Source organism: Macaca mulatta, chromosome 11 (genome assembly GCF_049350105.2).
Source record: "Macaca mulatta isolate MMU2019108-1 chromosome 11, T2T-MMU8v2.0, whole genome shotgun sequence".
In the NCBI taxonomy this organism is placed as follows: Eukaryota; Metazoa; Chordata; class Mammalia; order Primates; family Cercopithecidae; genus Macaca; species Macaca mulatta.
Genome location: NC_133416.1, coordinates 51,000,851 through 51,022,315, shown reverse-complemented (window position 1 = coordinate 51,022,315; position 21,465 = coordinate 51,000,851). Strand labels below are relative to the sequence as shown.

General features: G+C 38.3%; 1 protein-coding gene and 1 pseudogene across 7 annotated transcripts in view; one reads left to right on the top strand and one right to left on the bottom strand.

The window, feature by feature from the left end:
* Nucleotides 1–21,465, bottom strand: part of TMEM117 (transmembrane protein 117) — a 564,266-nt gene that overhangs the window by 381,593 nt on the left and 161,208 nt on the right.
* LOC107000833 (zinc finger protein 75D pseudogene) lies at nucleotides 17,037–18,697 on the top strand (annotated as a pseudogene).

Below are 21,465 nucleotides of genomic sequence, written 5' to 3'. Positions count from 1 at the left end.
GTCTAAGAAGGCCAGGTGCGATGGCTCATGCCTGTAATCCCAGTATTTTGGGAGGCCAACATGGGTGGATCACTTAAGGTCAACAGTTCAAGACCAGCCTGGCCAACATGGTGAAACCCTATCTCTACTAAAAATACAAACATTAGCTGGGTGTGATGGTGAATGCTTGTAATTCCAGCTACTTAGGAGGTATCGCTTGAGCCCAGGAGGTGGAGGTTGCAATGAGCCAAGTTTGTGCCACTGTACTCCAGCCTGGGCAGCGGATACTCCATCTGTAAATAACATAACATAACATAACATAACATAACATAACATAACATAACATAACACAACACAACACAACATAAAACATAGAAGGCTAAGAAATGGTTCAAGGTTTGAAAAGACTGAAGAAATGAGCTAACTACTAAACACAACTCATATTGCATCTTGGGTTGGTAAAACAGTTGATAGGATAATCATTCATGAAAAAGTTATCAAAATGCCTATGTGGTCTATAGATTGTTAATACCATATCAATGTTAAATATCTTGATAATTGTCTTGTGTTTACAAACAAGAATGTTCTTGTTCTTAGAAAACACAACTATTTAGGGATATATACAAACAGAAAATAATAGTGCAAATATGATTTTAAAATATGGTGATAATTGCTAAATATGAATATTTGAAAGATTTTGTACTATTGTTTACAACTTTTCTGTAAGTTCTAAATGAGTTCACATAAAAGATTAACAAAATGATTAAACATGTACTTGCCAATTAAGAGATCTGAGAAAACAAAAGTGTTCTAGTCCTACTCTCATGAGTATAAAAGAAAGATAAAGAAACAAGTAAAATATGTAATAAATACTTATAAATCGTGATAAATGCTATTTTAAAACCCTACAGTGTTTAAATAAGAAATAATGGGACTGGGAAGGTTTCAATGGGAACCACTGATGTTAAAGGTCAGGGACTGTCTCAGTGAGAAGGTGACATGTGAAAACCCGTCTCTTCAGAGGCACGTAGAAACCCAGGGAAAAGCAACAGAGGCATCTGGGCCAGCATGTGCAAAGGTCATGAAGTGGGTCCCCAGGTTTTTAATCACAGTCTAAATTTACAAGACAGAAAAAAAAATGTGGCAGCAGGGTACCAGAGCAGCAGGAGTATAAAATCAGAACAGCCTATGGAATTATTTTGGACATATGAACATGGTTCCAACAAGTTAATACCACTGCAGATGGCTAAAAAACCACCACAGCAAGGAGCAAGCCAAGTTTTTGAAATGAAATTTCTTATTTGAGTGAAAAAATGAGAATAATCACAAGATCAATATGTGATAATTCATATAACAAGGTCACCTGTTATAGCCACAAACCAATCAGTATGTTTTCCAATCCAGAGGGTAGAAAAGATTATTGGTCCACTGCACAAAGATTATTTGTGCTGACAACTAAAGTCATCTTTGAATGAGAAGAAGAGTGACCTGGCCCACCTAAAATTTCCTCCAAAAGGATATATAAATACCTCTATGGGGGGATGGGTAATTCTTTGATTATACCAGAAATTCATAAATTCTTCATCAAGAATTGTAGCTGTGTAATGAATCTAAATTTGGAGTTCTATCACATATGTAATTGACAGAAGATTTGAAATACCATCTGTTATATTTAAACTTCAGAAATTTTCTCTAGAAATGTTCCTTTTCTCAAGGAAAGAAGACTCTTTAATACTTGTTTGGTAGAATAAAAAATGAGATGTTCCAACAGGCTGCCAGCAACATTTTTTTTCGAAAATACAACAGCTGAATTCACAAATTGTCCCAGCATTTCATTACTACATGTTCCTAAACTCATAAAAAGTACTTTCAACACCAATCAATACAACAGTGAAAAAAGAGAAATAGAGCTCTACATTCTTGTTTTTCTATCTTTAAATAGGATTAATTTAACGCTTACCTATTCCTCCATATCTTTCTTTAACTTATCTAGTTATATAGTTCATTTTCCTAAAATTCCACATAAGTTTATACTCTATTTCCACATTAGCAGAAGGAGAAGCCTATTATGAACAATTATTAATTTAAGCAAATCTGGAGTTCATCTAATTCCTTCTTAAATAAAAGTCAGTATGAATCCAATCAGCTGCACACCCCTTGCGTATGGTGATTAAGTGCTCCTGGACTGTATCTGTTCAACTTGACATCTACTTCGTTATGTTATAATTATTATTATTACACAAGATGGAGTCTTTAATTTACATCAGTATTTTACAGGCATTGCTTCACTGACTCCTCAGAACAACCATTTGAGCATTATAATCTCCATTCTATACAGGAGCAGACTAAAGCCTAGCAAAGTCAAGTTACTTGCCTAAGGTCAATGACTCAGTCACTATACAGTGAGTCCTATTATGTATGTGGTGGAGAAACTTACTCACCTTTTGGTTGTAACATGAAATCTAGCTCCTTATTCAAGCACTCCAACCTGCCTATATTTAGGAATAGATGATGGCGCTCTCTCTCTTTCTCTCTGTATGTATATGTACATATATCTGTGTGTATGTGTATATATGTGTGCGTGTATATATACACATATACACACAAATATATATATGTTGATATACATGTATACACATATATGTGTGTACATATACATTCAAAGGCATAATATTTTTATACCTAATCATTAAAATAATTTTTCCGGCCGGGCGCGGTGGCTCAAGCCTGTAATCCCAGCACTCTGGGAGGCCGAGACGGGCGGATCATGAGGTCAGGAGATCCAGACCATCCTGGCTAACATGCTGAAACCCTGTCTCTACTAAAAAATACAAAAAACTAGCCAGGCGAGGTGGCAGGCACCTGTAGTCCCAGCTACTCGGGAGGCTGAGGCAGGAGAATGGTATAAACCCAGGAGGCGGAGCTTGCAGTGAGCAGAGATCCGGCCACTGCACTCCAGCCTGGGCGACAGAGCGAGACTCCGTCTCAATAAAAAAAAATTAAAATAATAATAATAATAATAATTCTTCCTTATGTTAAGAAAATCTAATATGAAACGTTTGGGTAAATTTGACTTTCAATCACCACAATACTTCAATTTTGTTTTCATTTGCTGTTTTCCTTCTCTCTTCCTCCCTCCCTCCCTTCCTGCCTTCTTTCTTCCTCCCACCACACCTTCCTTCCTACCTTCCCTTCTCTCTTCCTTCCTTCCATTCTTCCTTTCTTTATTTATTTAGTAATATACCCTGCTTTCTTCCCCAAAAGTCTGAGATACTAAATAATCCCCCTGCTCTTGTTCTCATCAGTACATGCACTCAATCCATGCTCTCTGTACGACTCATCGCAGAAATAAGTACTGTAACGGTGAGGACTGCTCCCTTTCATATCTGCCCATACAGCACTCCTATTTTTATCCTACACATTGTTGAGGTCACCTTATTTTTATGACTTCATCATCCATCAAAGGCATTTCTGCTGCTCAGCATATAATCTAAGTAGATGTATCAATTGACTTGTCTCCGTTTTAGCTACATTTTCTTTGTCATAACACCCTAATGCAGTGCACAAGACAAACTATACACATCTCCTTAGTGCTGCACTTAGGAATATTACACTTAGGCTCACAAGGAGCAAATGTCAACAGTTCATTGTTTTTTCTGATCTCACGTTATCATGTTAGTCTTCTGAAAAGGGCTTCCCGTCTTCACGTGGAACGACCAGCTGTCAGTTAATCAGTGACATGGAAAAGAATAATAGTTAAATCCATGGGTTTTCCTACTGGATTTTAGGAAACTAAGTCACCTTCTTGTTTTCATTCAAGGGCAGTTTTTGCTTTTTTCTGTTAAGAGGGCTGGGTTCATCTGTCTAACATGAATAAAGGCACTCGGCATCATGTTGATGCCACTGAACTGCAGTCTGATAATTGATCTGCTTCCTTTATTTGCAGTTTTTGATTAGATGCCAGACCTCATTGATGTAATCCACTGTCTGGAAATTAAATTAAAATGAAGACTCCTTGTTTTCCTTTTAAATTCATCTCTGTACTTGAGTAGTATTTTCGTGGTTTGAGTATAATATGTGTGAAGTCTATATCTATGTGAATCATGAGAAAGGAACGTACAACAATTATTTTGATCATTCGGGGAAACTTTTATTGCTGAGTATATATTATCCCTTCCTAATATTTCACACTTTTCACATAAATAATACAAAATTATTGCCTAAGGACTTCATGGCTTTTTTTTTTTTTTTTTTTTTTTTTTTTTTTTTGAGACGGAGTCTCGCTCTGTCGCCCGGGCTGGAGTGCAGTGGCCCGATCTCGGCTCACTGCAAGCTCCGCCTCCTGGGTTCACGCCATTCTCCTGCCGCAGCCTCCCAAGTAGCTGGGACTACAGGTACCCGCCACCTCGCCCGGCTAGTTTTTTGTATTTTTTTTTTAGTAGAGATGGGGTTTCACCGTGTTAGCCAGGATGGTCTTGATCTCCTGACCTTGTGATCCGCCCGTCTCGGCCTCCCAAAGTGCTGGGATTACAGGCTTGAGCCACCGCGCCCGGCCCCCTTCCTAATATTTCACACTTTTCACATAAATAATACAAAATTATTGCCTAAGGACTTCATGGCTTTTTAAAACTGAATATCACCCCCTCCTCAACATCATGCTTCTTTTATTATGCTCACATTCCTCACAACACCTGTAAATGCTTTAGATAATACTTGTACTTCATTTTACCATTGAATACACACATAATATGCACGTCTATGCATTCGAAATATTTAAAGGAGACATGTTTTAATCCTTAGAGTAACCGTATGAATGAGGTAGTATTGTTATCCTCATTTGACGGTTAAAAAAACAAGTTCAAAAAGGTTCCCCTTTGGACACCCAAGTCATGAGGCCAGAATTTTAAAGGAGAGTTCACTCTCTTAATTACACTGTGTTTTAATTACATTGCTTTTCCACCCTTTCTGTCACCTCTGTAATGTAGTTTGGTCAATAAAAATAATTACAGGTAGTATCATCATCATTTTACAGCTCAGAGAGGCTAAATGACTTGTCTAAGTTCACACAGCTAATGAGTAATCAAGGCTCAGACTCAAGGCTTCTGACTTTAAGTCCTTTGTTGTTTCACTATATAATGTTGTATTTAATGTTCACATAAAAACAGGAACCAAATTACAATTTCATACTATGAAGGAAAAACAAGTTTTAATGCATCCTTTACGTAGATTCGTTTTCTTCATGCCAACGAAGAAGCAAACCTACCTGGCTTATTATTTTTAAATAACACACTCATAGATATATATTACACATATGTGGTAAGTTCAAGGATTTGGGGGTTGACCACAGAAAAGGCAAGACCCCAAGAGGCACTACCACAGAGCATGCTTTATTGCAACTTACGGTTGCATGAGAGAGGAAATTCCTCCCAGCAAGAGTACTTCCAGAAACAGTGGCAGGTGGTCACTACTCAGAAGGAGAATAGGTCAAGGGATCTCCAAGGGAGGAGAACTTGGAGAGGGGCTTACATGCCTAGGTTAGGGCATTCAGCAGCAAACTATCTGGGTTAGAGGGATCAAAGGGCAGCAGGGTTTGGTGTCTTTATTGCTGGAGTTTGTCTTATCTATGGTTAGCAGATACTCGGTGCAGACTCACAAGCTACGTAAAACAGGCAAGCTCTAAGTGTCCAAAAATATGCTTATTTGGGCTATATTTAAAGCAATTGGATGTGTAAGAATTTGAGTTGGGTTCTAGCTAACCATCCTAGCCTGCTATGAAGAAGTAAACAACATAGAGGCCAAATCAAGCTAATACACCAGGGCCTTTAGCCCGTTTCTGTAACACTATACGCATGAACATGGATGAGGCTGGAGGCTATTATCCTTAGAAAACTAATGCAGAAACAGAAAGCCAAATCACATGTTCTCACTTACAAGTGGGAACTAAATAATAAGAACTCATGAACAGAAAGAAGGAAACAACAGACACGAAATAGGTTCTATTTGAGGGTGGAGGATGGGAGGAGAAAGAGGAGCAGAAAAGATAACTATTTGGTACTGGGCTTAATACCTGGGTGATGAAATAATCTGTACAACAAACCCCCATGACATGAGTTTACCTATGTAACAATCCATCACATGTAGCCCCGAACCTAAAATAAAAGTTTATTTATGTATACACACACACAAATCTCTCATCTACTGACTGAATTTCAGGTAATCTGTGAGACAGTGAAAAACAATAGTTAAATCCATGGGCTTTCCTCCTCTTTATATTTTTAACAAACTACTTCATAACCCTGATTTCACACTACAAGCAGAAAGAAATAAATGCCTGGGTTTTGCAAGCCGTATGGTTATTATCATCAAACTCAGCTAGCACCACAAATCATGGTATATGTTATTTGCTTAACCAACTGATATGTAAACTGGATCTTGGATTTTGCCTTTTCTATGTATTGTAGCCTCTATTCTGTCTTTAGCATTTTCTCCAAATGAAGTGTAGATTGTGAGCTGAGTTCTGGCTGCTAGCTATTTTTGGCAAACTGTTGACTCCTTAAAATATTTATAAAATACCCTATCAAGAACTAAAGACTGTTTACAGAATCGCTGAAATTTACATAAAAACTCCCTAGCCCTAGGTTTAAATCAGCATTCATAGCCTTAGTGCATGCCCAAAGTTTTCAACGTATTTGTTTAGATACTTGCAAAAAACTTTAGGGTTGAAAGGTACAAATGATAATGTTAGGGCAGTCTCTTAAATTTGCAGATCAGAGTAAATGATGTCTCAGGGACACAAAAGTAGATGACAGCAACTATAGATGAGAAGTCAGGAATCATAGCTCAAACTGAGTTCTTGAACTATGCCATGCTGCCACTTCATAAATTCTTCACAGTTGGTCTATGACCAAGAGAATACATTGAAGGTGGATAGTAAGAGGCATAACCACTGCCCCATGTAGTACTTTTAGAATGTTGACCCTTGTCAGATAGGGCTCCATATAATAAAAAAGACATAAGATAACTGTGAGGGAATAATGATCCACTGATAACAGTATCTGGATACTGCTAACACAGCCCATATTATTTTCATTGGAAGAGTTATTTCTTTTATCAAAGATATCATAGATCTGATCACTGAATTTGACCAAAAAACCTGGAATTCTTTAATCCTGTTTTTTTCTGAATTTTAAATTTACTTTTAATATGCACAGTTAATTATTAGAAATTGCTAAGAAAACACCATTACTGACTAAACCATTCCCTACGCAACACAGAGGTAGTGGGAGGAAGAATGTCAATTTGCTAAGTATTTTTACCAACCAGATTATTTTACAAAGTATCAACAATCAGACTTTTCATTATGTTTAAAAGAGCTTTTTTCTCAAATTGGGGAACATCATATGTGGAAAGAAGAAAAATCAAAGAAGTTTAGGGGGATTCATTACTCACATTCATAGAGCCTTTATTAGAATGCTTCCAAAACTTTCTAGAGACAGAATTCCATCTTTTGATAATTAAGAATAAAAAGGAAGGACTTCCACATATCTAAGTAATATTAAAGGCACCACCTGTGTAGTTTATAATCTATACATATTTACACTGATTAATGAACCTGCCAACTAGAATAAATGAAAATTAATCAGAAATTACATTTATGAAATAAACATTACATAAAACTTGAAGTAATGAGCACATTAAACTTGTTTGCCTAAATGTCTTTAACCAGAAGAGGAAGAAAGAGGAAGATGAGGAGGAAGAGGAAAAAGAGAAATGTATAGAGAAGAGAGCCCCAGATTAGGAAGCTAAAGATCTGAGACCTGGTCCTAATTCCAGTACTTATTAATGGTGCAGATTTGAATGAGCCAATACCCTCCTGAAGCCTCTGTTTCTCCCTCTGCCACTCTGTCAGGGCTGCTGTGAGTGAGTGTTTCTGGGAAACTACCATGGGTCTCCTGGGGAGTGAGAATTGACTGTGTCTAGTCTTTTCAGGGAAGTGTGTGACCTGCTGTACAGGATTTGCCTGACATGGTCTTTGTCTCAGGGTTTTGTGTGCATTACATACTGGGAAAATGATGGTCTAGTCACACTAGATGAGCCTGCCCCAAAGATGCTGAAAAAGTAGCTGCCATTCATCATAAAACCCCACCCCAAACAACATTCTTTCATACAAAAACACAATTAAACAAGCAAAAAACTCTATAGGCAATTTGAATACAAAAATCTCCTCCTTCCCTGACCTTGCCCAGAGCTGAGAACCACTGACTTAGGTGAAATCTACTTAGGGTTGAGTGCAGCTACAAGAGTAGAGTTAATTGGCCAGGCACAGTGGCTCATGCCTGTAATCCCAACACTTTGGTAGGCTGAGGCAGGCAGATCAAGACCATCCTGGCCAACATGGTGAAACCCCATCTCTACTGAAAATACAAAAATTAGCTAGGTGTGGGTTTGTGTGCCTGTAATCCCAGCTACTCGGGAGGCTGAGGCAGGAGAATCACTTTAACCCAGGAGGCGGAGGTTGCAGTGAGCTGAGATCATGCCACTGCACTCCAGACTGGCGAAAGAGCAAGACTCCATCTAAAAAAAAAAAAAAAAACAGTAGACTTAATTAACAAGAGTACTTTCCGGATAAAATATTGATAAGGTCCTAGGAGTTGCTTAAGACATATTATGTGGTTTGAGGAATTCATAATAGCAGAAGTCTCCATTTATGTAACAACCAATGGAATAAACAGTGCAAAGAGTTAGTTTCATAATCTAAGAAATGTACCATTTTTATTAAAACAACTGTCTCTAAATTACTTTGGCCGTTTCTAATTAAAATTACTTTAAATATGTTTCATCTAATATAGTGTAGAGATTTTATGTTTTTATTGCATGCTTAGAACACTTGCAAATTCAGTAGGTCTAAAATGTAATTTTGACCTTTCCTTAAAGCATACATATCATTGTCAAATAATCTGAAAGAAAATCTGAAACATAAAAAAGGTGAAAAAAAATGAATTTTTGAATGGAAGAGTCCTTTTTTCATTCTATCAGCAAAAATTCACTTTTGCCTTTTGTAACCATTTTGGAAATCTAGTTGACTAACCAGGGTTAGTACAATTCCCTACATTTTTATGTTTCTTATCTAATTTCAAGACAAAGGCAGAAAAAGGTTGTGTCTGGGCACAGCTGCCACACAGCATGAAATGAACCCCAGCAGAGTGGCGTAGTCACCAAGAGCAGCCAGCACATACCAAATTGGGAGTGATTAATGCATGATGTACCAACTAGATAGTCTAATTAAATAACAGTGGTTAATTACTAATTAGTATGTGACTTATGTAGATAGAAGTACTTAGACTTGTCAGATGTTAAAAAGAACATTGAAAAAATCAAAACTCTGTCATTTCAATGATCTATTTAAAAATGATGCATCAGAGGTTTTTTTTTTGCTCTCATTTGCCTAGCCAAAACACACACTGAACAACCTGTTTTCTCTTTCGAAAACTGATGTCCTTATTCTACTTAAATAATAACATTACCTTTGATGTAATGAAGGACTATAAAGCCTAAAATGGTATAATATTTTGAAGTGGTGGGGAGGGTAACATAGTGTCTAATATTCATTTAAACACCACCATATTTGAAATATATCATTATTAATCAGTTGGATACATTTCGTTCTTACTTCTTACATGCTTATCAAGTGCATACTTAGAAAGCCCTGGTTTCAACTAAAAAGTACTCTAGTTAGCCAATCCAGTGACAAGCACTCAGAACACACAAATCTATTTTCTGAGTGATTCATGGTCCCTGGTCTTTGGGGTAAGAGGAGGGCCAGCAGAATTCGATCCTTGCTTTTAGAAATCATACAAGATTTCTTTCCACAACTGTGAGACTTGGTGGGTTTGGGTTTTTTCCTTTTTTGGCATCTACAGAAAAAAATACCATCTGTCTCATCACCAAAAAAAAAAAAAAAAGGAAAGAAAGAAAAGGAAAAGCTTGATATGGCATAGTGATGCCAACCTTTACTTTCAATTATTTATCACCTAAAACACACATAAACACACACACACACACACACACACACACACACACAGAAAGCTTCATAAATAATGTTTCCTCCTTTTGTGAAAAGTGTAGGTGGAAATACTACATGTATCCTCCTAAATGAATGGCTTCACCCAGAGCATCAGATTGATGCTCATCTTTCACAACCTCACCAAAAATCCAACTAATCATACCTTTCCCATCTCCTTGGTGATAGTGACACATTTGCCGCCTTGAAACAAAAACCCATAAACAAAAGATAACACTCAAAAATCCACAACACTTTTGCCTGAAAGGAGGCTTAAGGATGGAGGGACTATCCTATAATTTATCAATTTATATCTGTGGCCAGAATAACACTCATCAGAATCATCAAGGATATTCAATTAAAATGCACTTCTCTGAGTCCCCCCTAACACCTCACAGAATCTCTATTTTTGGCAGGCACCCAGGTGATACTGATGCAACCTAAATTATAAAGGTGGTTTGTGGGGCTCAGGGTACTCCACCAATACTTTGCATCATCCACAAACCTTCAGGCACTCTGTTCACCATTGACCTCTGCCTTCATCCCCATTAGCTCTTAAAGATGAAAGCAAACTGTGACTTTGTATTTCCACTAAAGAATAAAGGGAAATGTGGCAAGAAATCAGGATGAAGAATTAACTGTCAAGTCATGTTTTGTTTCCTATCTAGTGTAAAACACTCATTGATTGAAATATAGACTTATGGAGTGAAAGCCCTAGAGAAAAAAAATTAAATAATCCCAAAACAATAATTAAGTTAGGAGGAAGAAAGCTGAAGTAAGAAAGAGGAAAGGGCAACCATTCCTAGGGCAGGTGGGACACAGGGAGAAAGGGAGACTCTGCTGTGGCCATGGGGATGGTCCCGTTTCCACCTGGGAGGTGAACTGAGTGAATTCCCAAAGTTAGGTCTGCAAGCAAACAGTGCTAAATTACCCTTGCTAGCTTGGAACCAGGAGGAATGGCTTCACCCAGAGGCTGGGACTGGCTGGGTAACTGGCTGCCTTTAAGGAAAAGGGAAAGAAGCCAAATGTGCTACTGAACAGCACCAGGAGAAGCAGCAGTAGTGAGAGGTAGTGGACATAAAAACAAAGCAGCCAGGTAGGGTGCAGGGGAGGCAGAACCCTATGAACCCCACTCCAACAAAAACTGAAGGGAGTTGGGAGGAAGGGGTAGTGCTATCAATCCAGTCAATGGGGGTGACCCACAGATTTACAGTTTATTCCTGGGTATTTTGTTTTACTCTTGTTTTTGAAACACAGAGACGGCAACTCTGTAATATTTCCAAGCTAGTGGGGTGTTGTAATTAAGCCTGTTCCCACCAAAATAAAACTCTCTACATCAAAATTTTCTTAAATCCCATTATATCTAAATGAGTTGTATAGTCTTATTTGTTGTTTGGTAAATCCAATTGTATCTCAATGAGGTGTATAATATTTGTTTTTGTTATTGTTGCTTACTTTCATATAACAAACAAATCTGCCATATATATAATTAACAGACTGTTAGGGGTCAACTTGGGAAATTATTATACTTGTACTTATTTTATTGTTTCTATTAGGAGAATACATTCTGAATCCTGAATTCTGAAGAGTTAATTTATAAGCAAATTTTTGGATCAGTACATGTGGGTAATTGAGGACTTCCTGTAAAACTAAATTCTGGCAAGTTCTAGCTCCTATAGGTATCTTTGCTACAAATGTTTATCCACGGTGCCCTCTAGTGGTTTTAATTCTCATTTCAACATAAACAAAAAAAAAATTGAGCAAAAGCTTTTTCATCTTATGAGATGAACATATGCATGTAAGTCTTAGAATCATATAATCCAAAAATTTTATGTCCAAAAAATGCCAAGAAATCTTATTTGAGTATATTATATATATAATCAAAAATTAATCACTGATCACCATGACATAAAAGAAATACATTCTTCATGGAATCGATAAATAAAAGCCTTTCTGGATTTTATTCTTTTTCAATTAAGAATATCAATATGGATACAATAATGACTGACTTCAGACTTCTTTCTAATTTAAATTTTCTTTTTCATTTTTTTTTAAGTCCAGCATCCCCTCTTTTAGATGATACACTGTTCTTGGACAGATCTTGTAGGTAGTACAAGTAATAATAGCCAAAAAAGAAAAAATTGTCTTATGGTAACTACATCATCTGTATCTCAAATCTCCGATTTATATATTACTACTGTAGCCAGCAATTTTTTTTTTTCTGAACTGAGTTTGCTAAGGTTTTTCAGATGCCTGTCAACAAATAAAATCTCCTAAGTGAGGCCAATCATAGAAATTACAGCAGGCTTGTGCTGTTCTCAGGCTAGATGCAAGGTAGTGTGCCTTAAGCTTAATTAAATTATATTATTTTCACATACTTATCACAGCATTTCACAGAACATAGAAAAAAACACAGTACAACAAATAGAGGCTATAAGGAAAGATCACAGTAAGGAGAACAAAGAAAATGAAGGAAGAAAGAAAGAAAAGTGTCAACATAAAAGCACAACATCAAGGGGAAAAAAATAGCAGTAACCAAAAGATGGGAGATACCAGTGTTCATTTTCCTTGCTACATCTAGGTGATTAACCATATAGTACAAGAAAGTACACCACCTGTGGAATTGGGTAGTGTAATGTATCTTTTGATTATGCATAGATCTACTTATACTTACCAAATAATAGGAGGTTCGGAAGTTTGGAAAAAAACAATGCAGTGGTTTTCAAAGTGTTATCCCAGATTTAGGAGCATCAGCATCACCTGGGAACGTGTTAGAACTTCTCAGGCCATACCCCAGCTATTTCTACCTCGGGCTCATATCCTCCCTGGAAGCAGACACTTCATGTTAGGTCATGAGAAACTCAGCTCCTCAGGCACCTGGCCTACAGTCACTGGCCTCATCTTTCAATCTCATCTTATCCCCTCATCCTAACCCCAAGGCCTCATCAGGTCTGCTGAGGGAGCATGTCCATACCACCCTTAGTGACAAAGGGAAAATGCTTCTGTTATTCTCTGCACCACAGTGGGGTGACTGGAACTCTGTAAGGTTGCCATGGCCCCTCTACCTGCCATGGCCTATCTACCTAAAGCCAGTTCAGTTCTATTGTTTGTGTGCTGTGGGGGACAGGGACTTCTGAATATGGCTTCCCACTGCCCTGGCTTCACCATGTAAAGGACACAAGTCTTTCCTTCTCTACTCCACAGCTGTATCTGTGCTGTCTATTGTTCTCCTATGCCTCTCCCTTGAAAGTTTGTTGGGTTTCAAATCCTTTTTCAACTTCCAGTTTCCGGTCCAGCATGTCAGGAGCTTGGAAGTTGCCACTCCATCCTAACAGCAAGCAAAAAGCTGAGTGATCTGAAAAAGCAACAACTCTTCTTAGATCTGTCAGTGAAGTGAAGTCATAGGGCAAACCCTACACCAAACATTGGAGAGACAGACAGGCAAATACAGAGAATCACAACTTACCAAAGGAGGAATTCATGAGCAGAAACCACTTCAGGAACCAATGCTGAGGTACAGAAATCTGAGCTGCAACTGATAAGCTGATGGAGGTTTGGTGTGGACAAGTCTGAGAGCTAAAAACTCCAGGGAACCCAGCCACGGAGGACCCTCACACTTCTGTGAGTCTTACCTCCAGGTCCTCACAGTGACTATCAGAGAAAAATCCCCCTGTGCTTTCAGCAGTGGGGAGGGAAGAGGAACCATCTGAAATATGAAAGAAAGGATATTCTGTTCTTTGCAAGGCCTGCCCTCCAGAGCCTAACCTCCTGGAATTTTATCAGAGCCTAACCTACCTGGGGGAAGGGAAATACCTAACTCCAGACCACTCTAGTCATCATATCCAGCCTAAGTTGGGGAAAAACTGTGAAGCACTGGTGAAGTTCAGAGCCCAGGGCCATAGGCTCATTAAAAGTCTGAGACCTAGACTGGGTGCAGTGACTCACACCTGTAATCCCAGCACTTTGGGAGGCTGCAGGTTGATCACTTGACCTCAGGAGTTCGAGATCAACCTGAGCAGCATGGCGAAACCCCATCCTTCCAAAAAATACAAACATTAATTAGGGTGTGGTGGTATACGCCTGTAGTCCTAGCTACTTCGGAGGCTAGGGTGGAAGGATCACTTAAGGCTGGAAGGTTAAGGCAGCGGCAGCAAGCCCTGTTCACGCCACTACTGGACATGAGCCTGGGTGACAAAGTGAGACCCTGTCCAAAAAAAAAAAAAAAAAAAAAACACGCAAGCAAGAAAGAAAGAGAAAAAAGAAAAAAAGTGTGACAATCAGAGGACTACAAAAGACTTCCCCTCCCCCCACACCCTACTAATGCACCACTGAAGGCCTATTTACTGCACTTCTTTCTATCCAGTACATCACGTCCTCCTTTCAACAAGAAATTACAAGGAAAACAATTATAAAACAAAAACCCCAGTTTGAAAAAAACTGAACTGGTATCAGAACCAGAGTCCCATATGCCAGGAAAGTTGGAATTGTTAGACCAGGAATGTTTAAAAACTATCATTAATATGCTAAGGGCTTTTATCAAAAAAAAAAAAAAAAACTTGCAAGAACAGATGGATAACATAAGCAGAAAGATGAAATTCTAAGAAAGGATTTTTTTAAATGTTACAGATCAAAACAAGTGGATCAGAAATGAAGAATGCCTTTGATGAGCTCATTCATAGATTGGACATGACTGAGGAAAAAATATTAAAACTTTTTTTTTTGAGAATATGTCAATAGAAATCTCCAAAACTAAAAAGCAAAGAGAAAAAACAGAAAATAAAAAGGAATATATAAGAACCATGGGTTAACCAGGAAAGGTATAACTATGTGTAATGGGAATATCAGAAAAAGAAGTAACAGGAAAAAAAAAAAAAAAAGAAACAATATTTGAAGCAACAATGACTGAGAATTTTTCCAAATTAATGTTAGACAACAAACCACAGCTCCACGAGGCTCACAGAACACCAGGCAGAACAAGTACCAAAAAAAGCACATAACACCTGGGCATATTGTATTCGAACTGCAGAAAATCAAAGGAAAAAAAATCTTAAAAGAAAACCAGAGGGAAAAAACCACCTTACATATAAAGGAAAAAAGATAAGAAATACATCCAACTTCACCTCAGAAATCACGCAATAAAAAGGGACTGGGGTGAAATACAGTGCTCCCCCTTATCCATGGTTTTGCTTTCCAAGATTTCAGTTGCACTCTGTCAACAGTGGTCTGAAAATATTAAATGAAAAATTCTACATATAAATAATTCATAACTTTTAAACCATGCACCATTCTAAGTAGTGTGAAGAAATCTCACACCATCCCATTCCATTCCTCCTGGGAAGTGAATCATCTCTTTGTCCAGTGTATATATGTTTATATGCTATAAATGTATATAGTCACTTAATAGCCTTCTCACTTATCAGAGAACAGACAACAAAACAAAGTTTGGTATAACACCATAAGATATTTTGAGAGAGAAACTATATTTACATAACTTTTATTACAGTATATTATCATAATTATTCTATTTCATTAATATTGTTAATATCTCACTATGCCTAACTTATAAAATAAACTTGGTCATACATATGTATGTATGTATAGTAAAGAATACAGTTGTATTAGTCTATTTTCACGCTGCTGATAAAGGCATACTCAAGACTGGGATGAAAAAGAGGTTTAATTAAATTACAGTTCCACATGGCTGGGGAGGCCTCACGATCATGACGGAAGGCAAGGAGAAGCAAGTCACGTCTTACATGGATGGGAGCAGGCAAAGACAGAGAGCTTGTGCAGGAGACCTCCTTTTTATCAAACCATCAGATCTCATGAGACTCATTCACTATCACAAGAGCAGCAACAGAAAGACCTCCACGTATGATTCAATTATCTCCACTTGGGTTGTTCCCACTACACATGAGAATTGTGGGAGTTACAATTCAAGATGAGATTTGGGTGGGACACAGCCAAACCGTAACAATAGTATATACAGGGCTTATACTATCCTCAGTTTCAAGCATCCACTAGAAGTCTCAGAATGTATCCCCTACAGATAGGAGGGACTACCGTAATAAAGAGTTGAGAGAAAGGAACTCATTTTTTTCTAGAAGAAAAACCTAGAATTCTGTACCCTCTGAAATTATTCTTCAAAACTGAAAGAAAAATAAAGACTTTCTTAGACAAGAAAAAAATGAGAAAATTTGTTACTAGTAGATGTATCTTGCAGGAAATGTTAGAATAAAGTTATTCAGAGACAAGGGAAATGATATAGGTCAAAATTTCCAATCTTCATGAAGGAGAGCATTGTGAAGGAACAAATGAAGTTAAAATGAAGACTTTTGTTTCTATTATTCTTAATTGCTCTGACAATTTGTTCAAAATAATAAGAGCAAAAATGTATCTGATTATGTATTCTCATGTGTATATGCTTAGGTATAGTTTTCTATAAGTAAAATGAATGATAGCAATTATACAAGGGATGAGAGGGAGGAATTAGGAACATCTTATTATAAGGTACATGCACTACCCATCAAGTGGTACAGGGTTATTGGAAAGAGGACTTAGATTACTTATAAATGTACATTGTAAACTCTAGGACAAACACCTAAGAAGTAAGAAAACAAGTGTGGTGATATTCTAAGGAGAGAATATAAAATCATATAAAATATTCAATTTAAACCACAAAAGGCAGCAAAAGTTTGGAACACAGAAATGGAAGCAAAGAACAAGGGGCAATAAAGAGAAAATAGATGTTGACCGAGGAAGAGTGAGTCTGGGTAAGGTCTCCAGGAGGTGGAGGGCTAGAATGGGAAAACTGATCTTCCAGAGCCCCTTCCAAGGCTCCCAGAATCTTGGCGCTTCACTTGCCAGGCATAGTGTGCTTTCCTGACACTGCTTCCCCATGTGGTGCAGGAACAGAGAGCTTCAATACCCAGAGCAGCAGGGAGACATGGCAACAGAGGGTAGTCAAGCAGAGGAAGAGGAAAGTGGCCTCCAGGGAAGCCAGAGCTGACTGAAGTGCTCCTAGGAACATCTATTCAATAATTCATTATTGTACCAAACCTGACGCACTCTCATTTGTCAGAGGTGGCCCCAGGTGGGTGTCAGTGTCACACATAGGGGGTAAAACTGTTCCTGGAGCAAACGATGATGAGAGAGCTGAAGGCAAATGCATACTTGAACCCCCAGATGGGGACTATGTGGGAGACTAATGGGTCTGTGAAAGAGAACTCCAGTCCCAGTAAGAAATACATCACATAAATAGGGTATCTCAGCCTGAGGGCGCTCACAGGCACTTCCAGACCTTCTGATACGATGAAGCAACTGGACCACCGGAGGCTGTCAGCCTACTTCAGAAATTATGCCATCAGTAATTGAGGCCAGAGATCCACTCAAAAGAGCAGATCTTGGAAATACTGATGTTAGAGCAGTCCCTGACCATTTTGCACAAGGATACCCAGAACTGGATGCAGAAGCATCATCCGTAGAATGTCAAAACAGGCTCTGGTCCTGGTGAAATGCTTGCAGAGAGAACCTGGTCAAACAAAGAATAAGGTCACAGCCCATGAGCTGGGAAAGAAGGCAGTGCTCCTGGGAGGAACAGCAGTGGCCCCAGGCTTCAAGTGTAAACCAGTGGAGCCCCAACCAAAGGGTGTGTTCCAGAAAGAATGTTGGAATATATACCGGGTACTCCAAGAACAGCTGGGCTGGAATACGCACAAAGAAACACAGCCTGTATATGAAAGAGTTGTGTATGCGCAACAGGTTTTAGCCTGTTCTGAGCAGAAAAGGACCAAAGACTGGAAGGTGGCACCTGAGCTCATCCTACCTGAGTCCCAGAGTTTTTGACATTTGAAGAAGTGGCTGTGTATTTTTCTGAGGAAGAATGGCAATTACTGCATCCTCCTGAGAAGACTCTACAATGTTGTAATGCAGAGTATCTATGAAACTGTCATCTCTCTAGGATTAAAGCTAAAATATGACACTGGAAATGATCATCCTGTATGTTTCTGCACCAGAAATACAAATGTTAGGATGCAAAGTATCAAAAAAGACCAGAATGAAATTGCCCAGAAAACAACAGGCAGGGAAAATCATGGTGATACACACAAGGTACAGAAACAGTATGGAGCTTTTCCAAGGAAGTAAAGAAACTTGCCACTTGTAAACAAGAGCTTCCAAAACTTATGTATCTTCATGGGAAACATCACACAGGAGAGAAATCTTTTAAATCTCAGGAATGTGGGAAAAGCTTCAGTTAGCTCTGATCTTATTAAGTACCAGAGAATTCACACTCAACAAAAAACCTGTAAATGTCAACAATGTGACACGAGGTTTAGATGGAGTTCAGATCTTAGTAAGTGCTACATGACATATCAAGGAGTAAAACCATATAGATGCCCATGGTGTGGGAAAAGCTTTAGTCATGATACAAATCTATACATCCAAGTAATTCACATGGGAGAGAAGTTCTTTAAATGTCATGAATGTGGAAAAAGATTTATTCAGAACTTCCACCTTATCAAACACCAGAGAACCCACACACATGAACTGCCTTATACTTGTATCATATGCAGAAGAAACTTTAGTAGGTGGTTGAGCCTTCTTAGACATGGGAAAAGCCACAGAAGAAGGACGGCATGTCCAGTGTCTCTAAACTGAGGATTTACCACATAGAGCTTCACCTTAGAAGTGATGAAAGGATACAAAATTATGAGGCATTCGATGATAGCAATCTGTCACCAATAGAACATTTGGGAGGGGTAGATCTTACGCTTCACAAAAAGGAATCTAAGTTGTCTTATTCAGCATTGCATTTTCAGTGCCTAGCACAAGTCTTAAACATAATGAGTATTTTATAAACAAAAAAATGAAAGTATACCTCTGAGATATCTTTACCTATCTATCTATATGTATGTATCTGGTTATTCAAAGCTTCCCCACCCCCAGTCATCTAAATTCTTCCAGTATCAGGTGTTTGACAGATAACAGTCAAGACTTATTCTTCATTCTTTGTGAGGACAGATGAAAAGTAAGAGTACTTGGACCCTCTCAAGGGAGCTCACAGAGAATTACTAAGTTAGAGACAGTATTAATAGCTATCATTCAATCTGGAAAGCAGTCTTGGTCCTCATCCAGGTATCTGTTTCTTTGTAGGAAGCACAGATAAGTGGTGAATGATCTTTTTCTAACTTTCATTATGTGGACTGGATGGAGGTTTTCAAACTGGTGCCATACTGCTGCAGGGCCTAAGGGGAGGCCTGTATTTATGGCTGATCAGCTACAATTCTATTAGTCCATTTTCATGCTGGTGATAAAGACATACCCAAGACTGGGCAATTTATATCGGAAAAAGGGTTTAGTGAACTTACAGTTCCACATGGCTGGGGAGGCCTCACAATCATGGCAGAAGGCAAGGTGGAGCAAGTCATGACTTACATGGATGGCAGCAGGCAAAAAGAGAGAGCTTATGCAGGGGAACTCCTCTTTACAAAACCATCAGATCTCATGAGACTTATTCACTATCACAAGAACAGCACCAGAAATACTAGCCCCCATGATTCAATTACCTCCCACTGGGTCCCTCCCACTACACATGGGAATTGTGGAAGATACAATTCAAGATGAGATTTGGGTGGGGACACAGCCAAACCATATCAATACTATTTAGAGGGCTTAGTATTATCCTCAGTTTCAGGCATCCACTAGAAGTCTTAAAATGTATCCCCTACGGATAGGAGGGACTATTGTAATAAACGGTTGAGAGAAAGAAACTCACTTTTTTTCTTGAAAAAAGCTAGAATTCTGTGTCTTGTAAAGTTATTTTTCAAAAGTGAAAGAGAAATAAAGACTTTCTTAGACAAGAAAAAAAAAGAGGAAATTTTTTGCCAGTAGACCTATCTTGCAAGAAATGTTAGAAAAAAGTTTTTCAGAGACAAAGGAAATGATATAGGTCAGAAACTCTGGTCTGAAAACTTCTTTTTCTTATTCTTAATCGGACAATCTGTTCAAAATAAGAGCAAAAACATATTTGATTATGTATGCGCATGTGTACATGCTTAGGTATAGTTTTGTATAAGTAAAACAAATTATAGCAATTATACAAGGGATGAGAGGGAGGAATTAGGAATATCTTGTTATCATAAGGTACATGCACTACCCATCAAGTGGTATAGTGTTATTTGAAAGGGGACTTGTATTACTTGTAAATGTATACTGCAAACTCGAGGACAAACATCTAAAAAGTAAGAAAACAAGTGTGTTTCTAAACTGAGGAAAGTTACCATGTAAAGTTTGACCTCAGAAGTGATGAAAGAATACAAAATTATGAGGCTTCTAATAATAGAAATCTGTCATCAATAGAACATTTGGGAGGGGTACATCTTACACTTCACGAAAAGGAATCTAAGCTGTCTTATTCAGCACTGCATCTTCAGTGCCTAGCACAAGACTTATATATAATGAGTATTTTAAAAACAAAAAAATGAAAGTATACCTATGAGATATCTTTACCTATGTATCTATATGTATCTGGTTATTCAAAGCTTCCCCACCACCAGCCATCTCAATTCTTCCGGTATCATGTGCTCGACAGATATATAATGGTCAATACTTAGTTTCATTATTGATTCTTTGTGAGGAGAGATGGAAAATAAGAGTACTTGGGCCCCTCTCAAGGGAGCTCACAGAGAATTACTAAGTTAGAGAGAGTATTAATAAAATCTGCATGAAAAACCAAGCCCAGGCCTCAGGGAACTTGACTCTGTAACTGCAAGAGAGGATTCAATGTTTGCCCTGGGAGAAGTGCTCCATTCTATTTGCTTCTCTCATAAGTACCCACTACCACAATGTCTTCTGTCAAGGAATTGCAAGTAGCAAGGGAATGTCTGAATGCAAGGACAGACCTAGGTACCTTGCAAGCACTTCATATCTCTCTGCTTGCTGACTCTGTCTACATAGACATATAAAATGACATGAAGAGGGAGGCAGTCTTGGTCCTCATCTAGGTATCTGTTTCTTTGTAGAAAGCACAGATAAGTGGTGAATGTTCTTTTTCTGATTTTCGTTATGTGAACTGGATGGAGGCTTTCAAACTAGTGCCATACTGCTGCAGGGCCTAAAGGGAGGTCCATCTTTATAGCTGATCAGCTACAACCCTATGTATTAGGCCATTTTCATGCTGCTAATAAAGACATACTCGAGACTGGGTAATTTATACAGGAAAAAAAGGTTTAATGGACTTACAGTTACACGTAATTGGGGATGCCTCATAATCATGGCAGAAGGTAAGGAGAAGAAAGCCCAGTATTACACGGATGGCAGCAGGCAAAAAGAGAAAGCTTGTACAGGGTAAACTCCCCCTTATAGAATCATCAAATCTTGTGAGATTTATTCACTATCACAAGAATAGCATGGTAAAGACCCGCCCC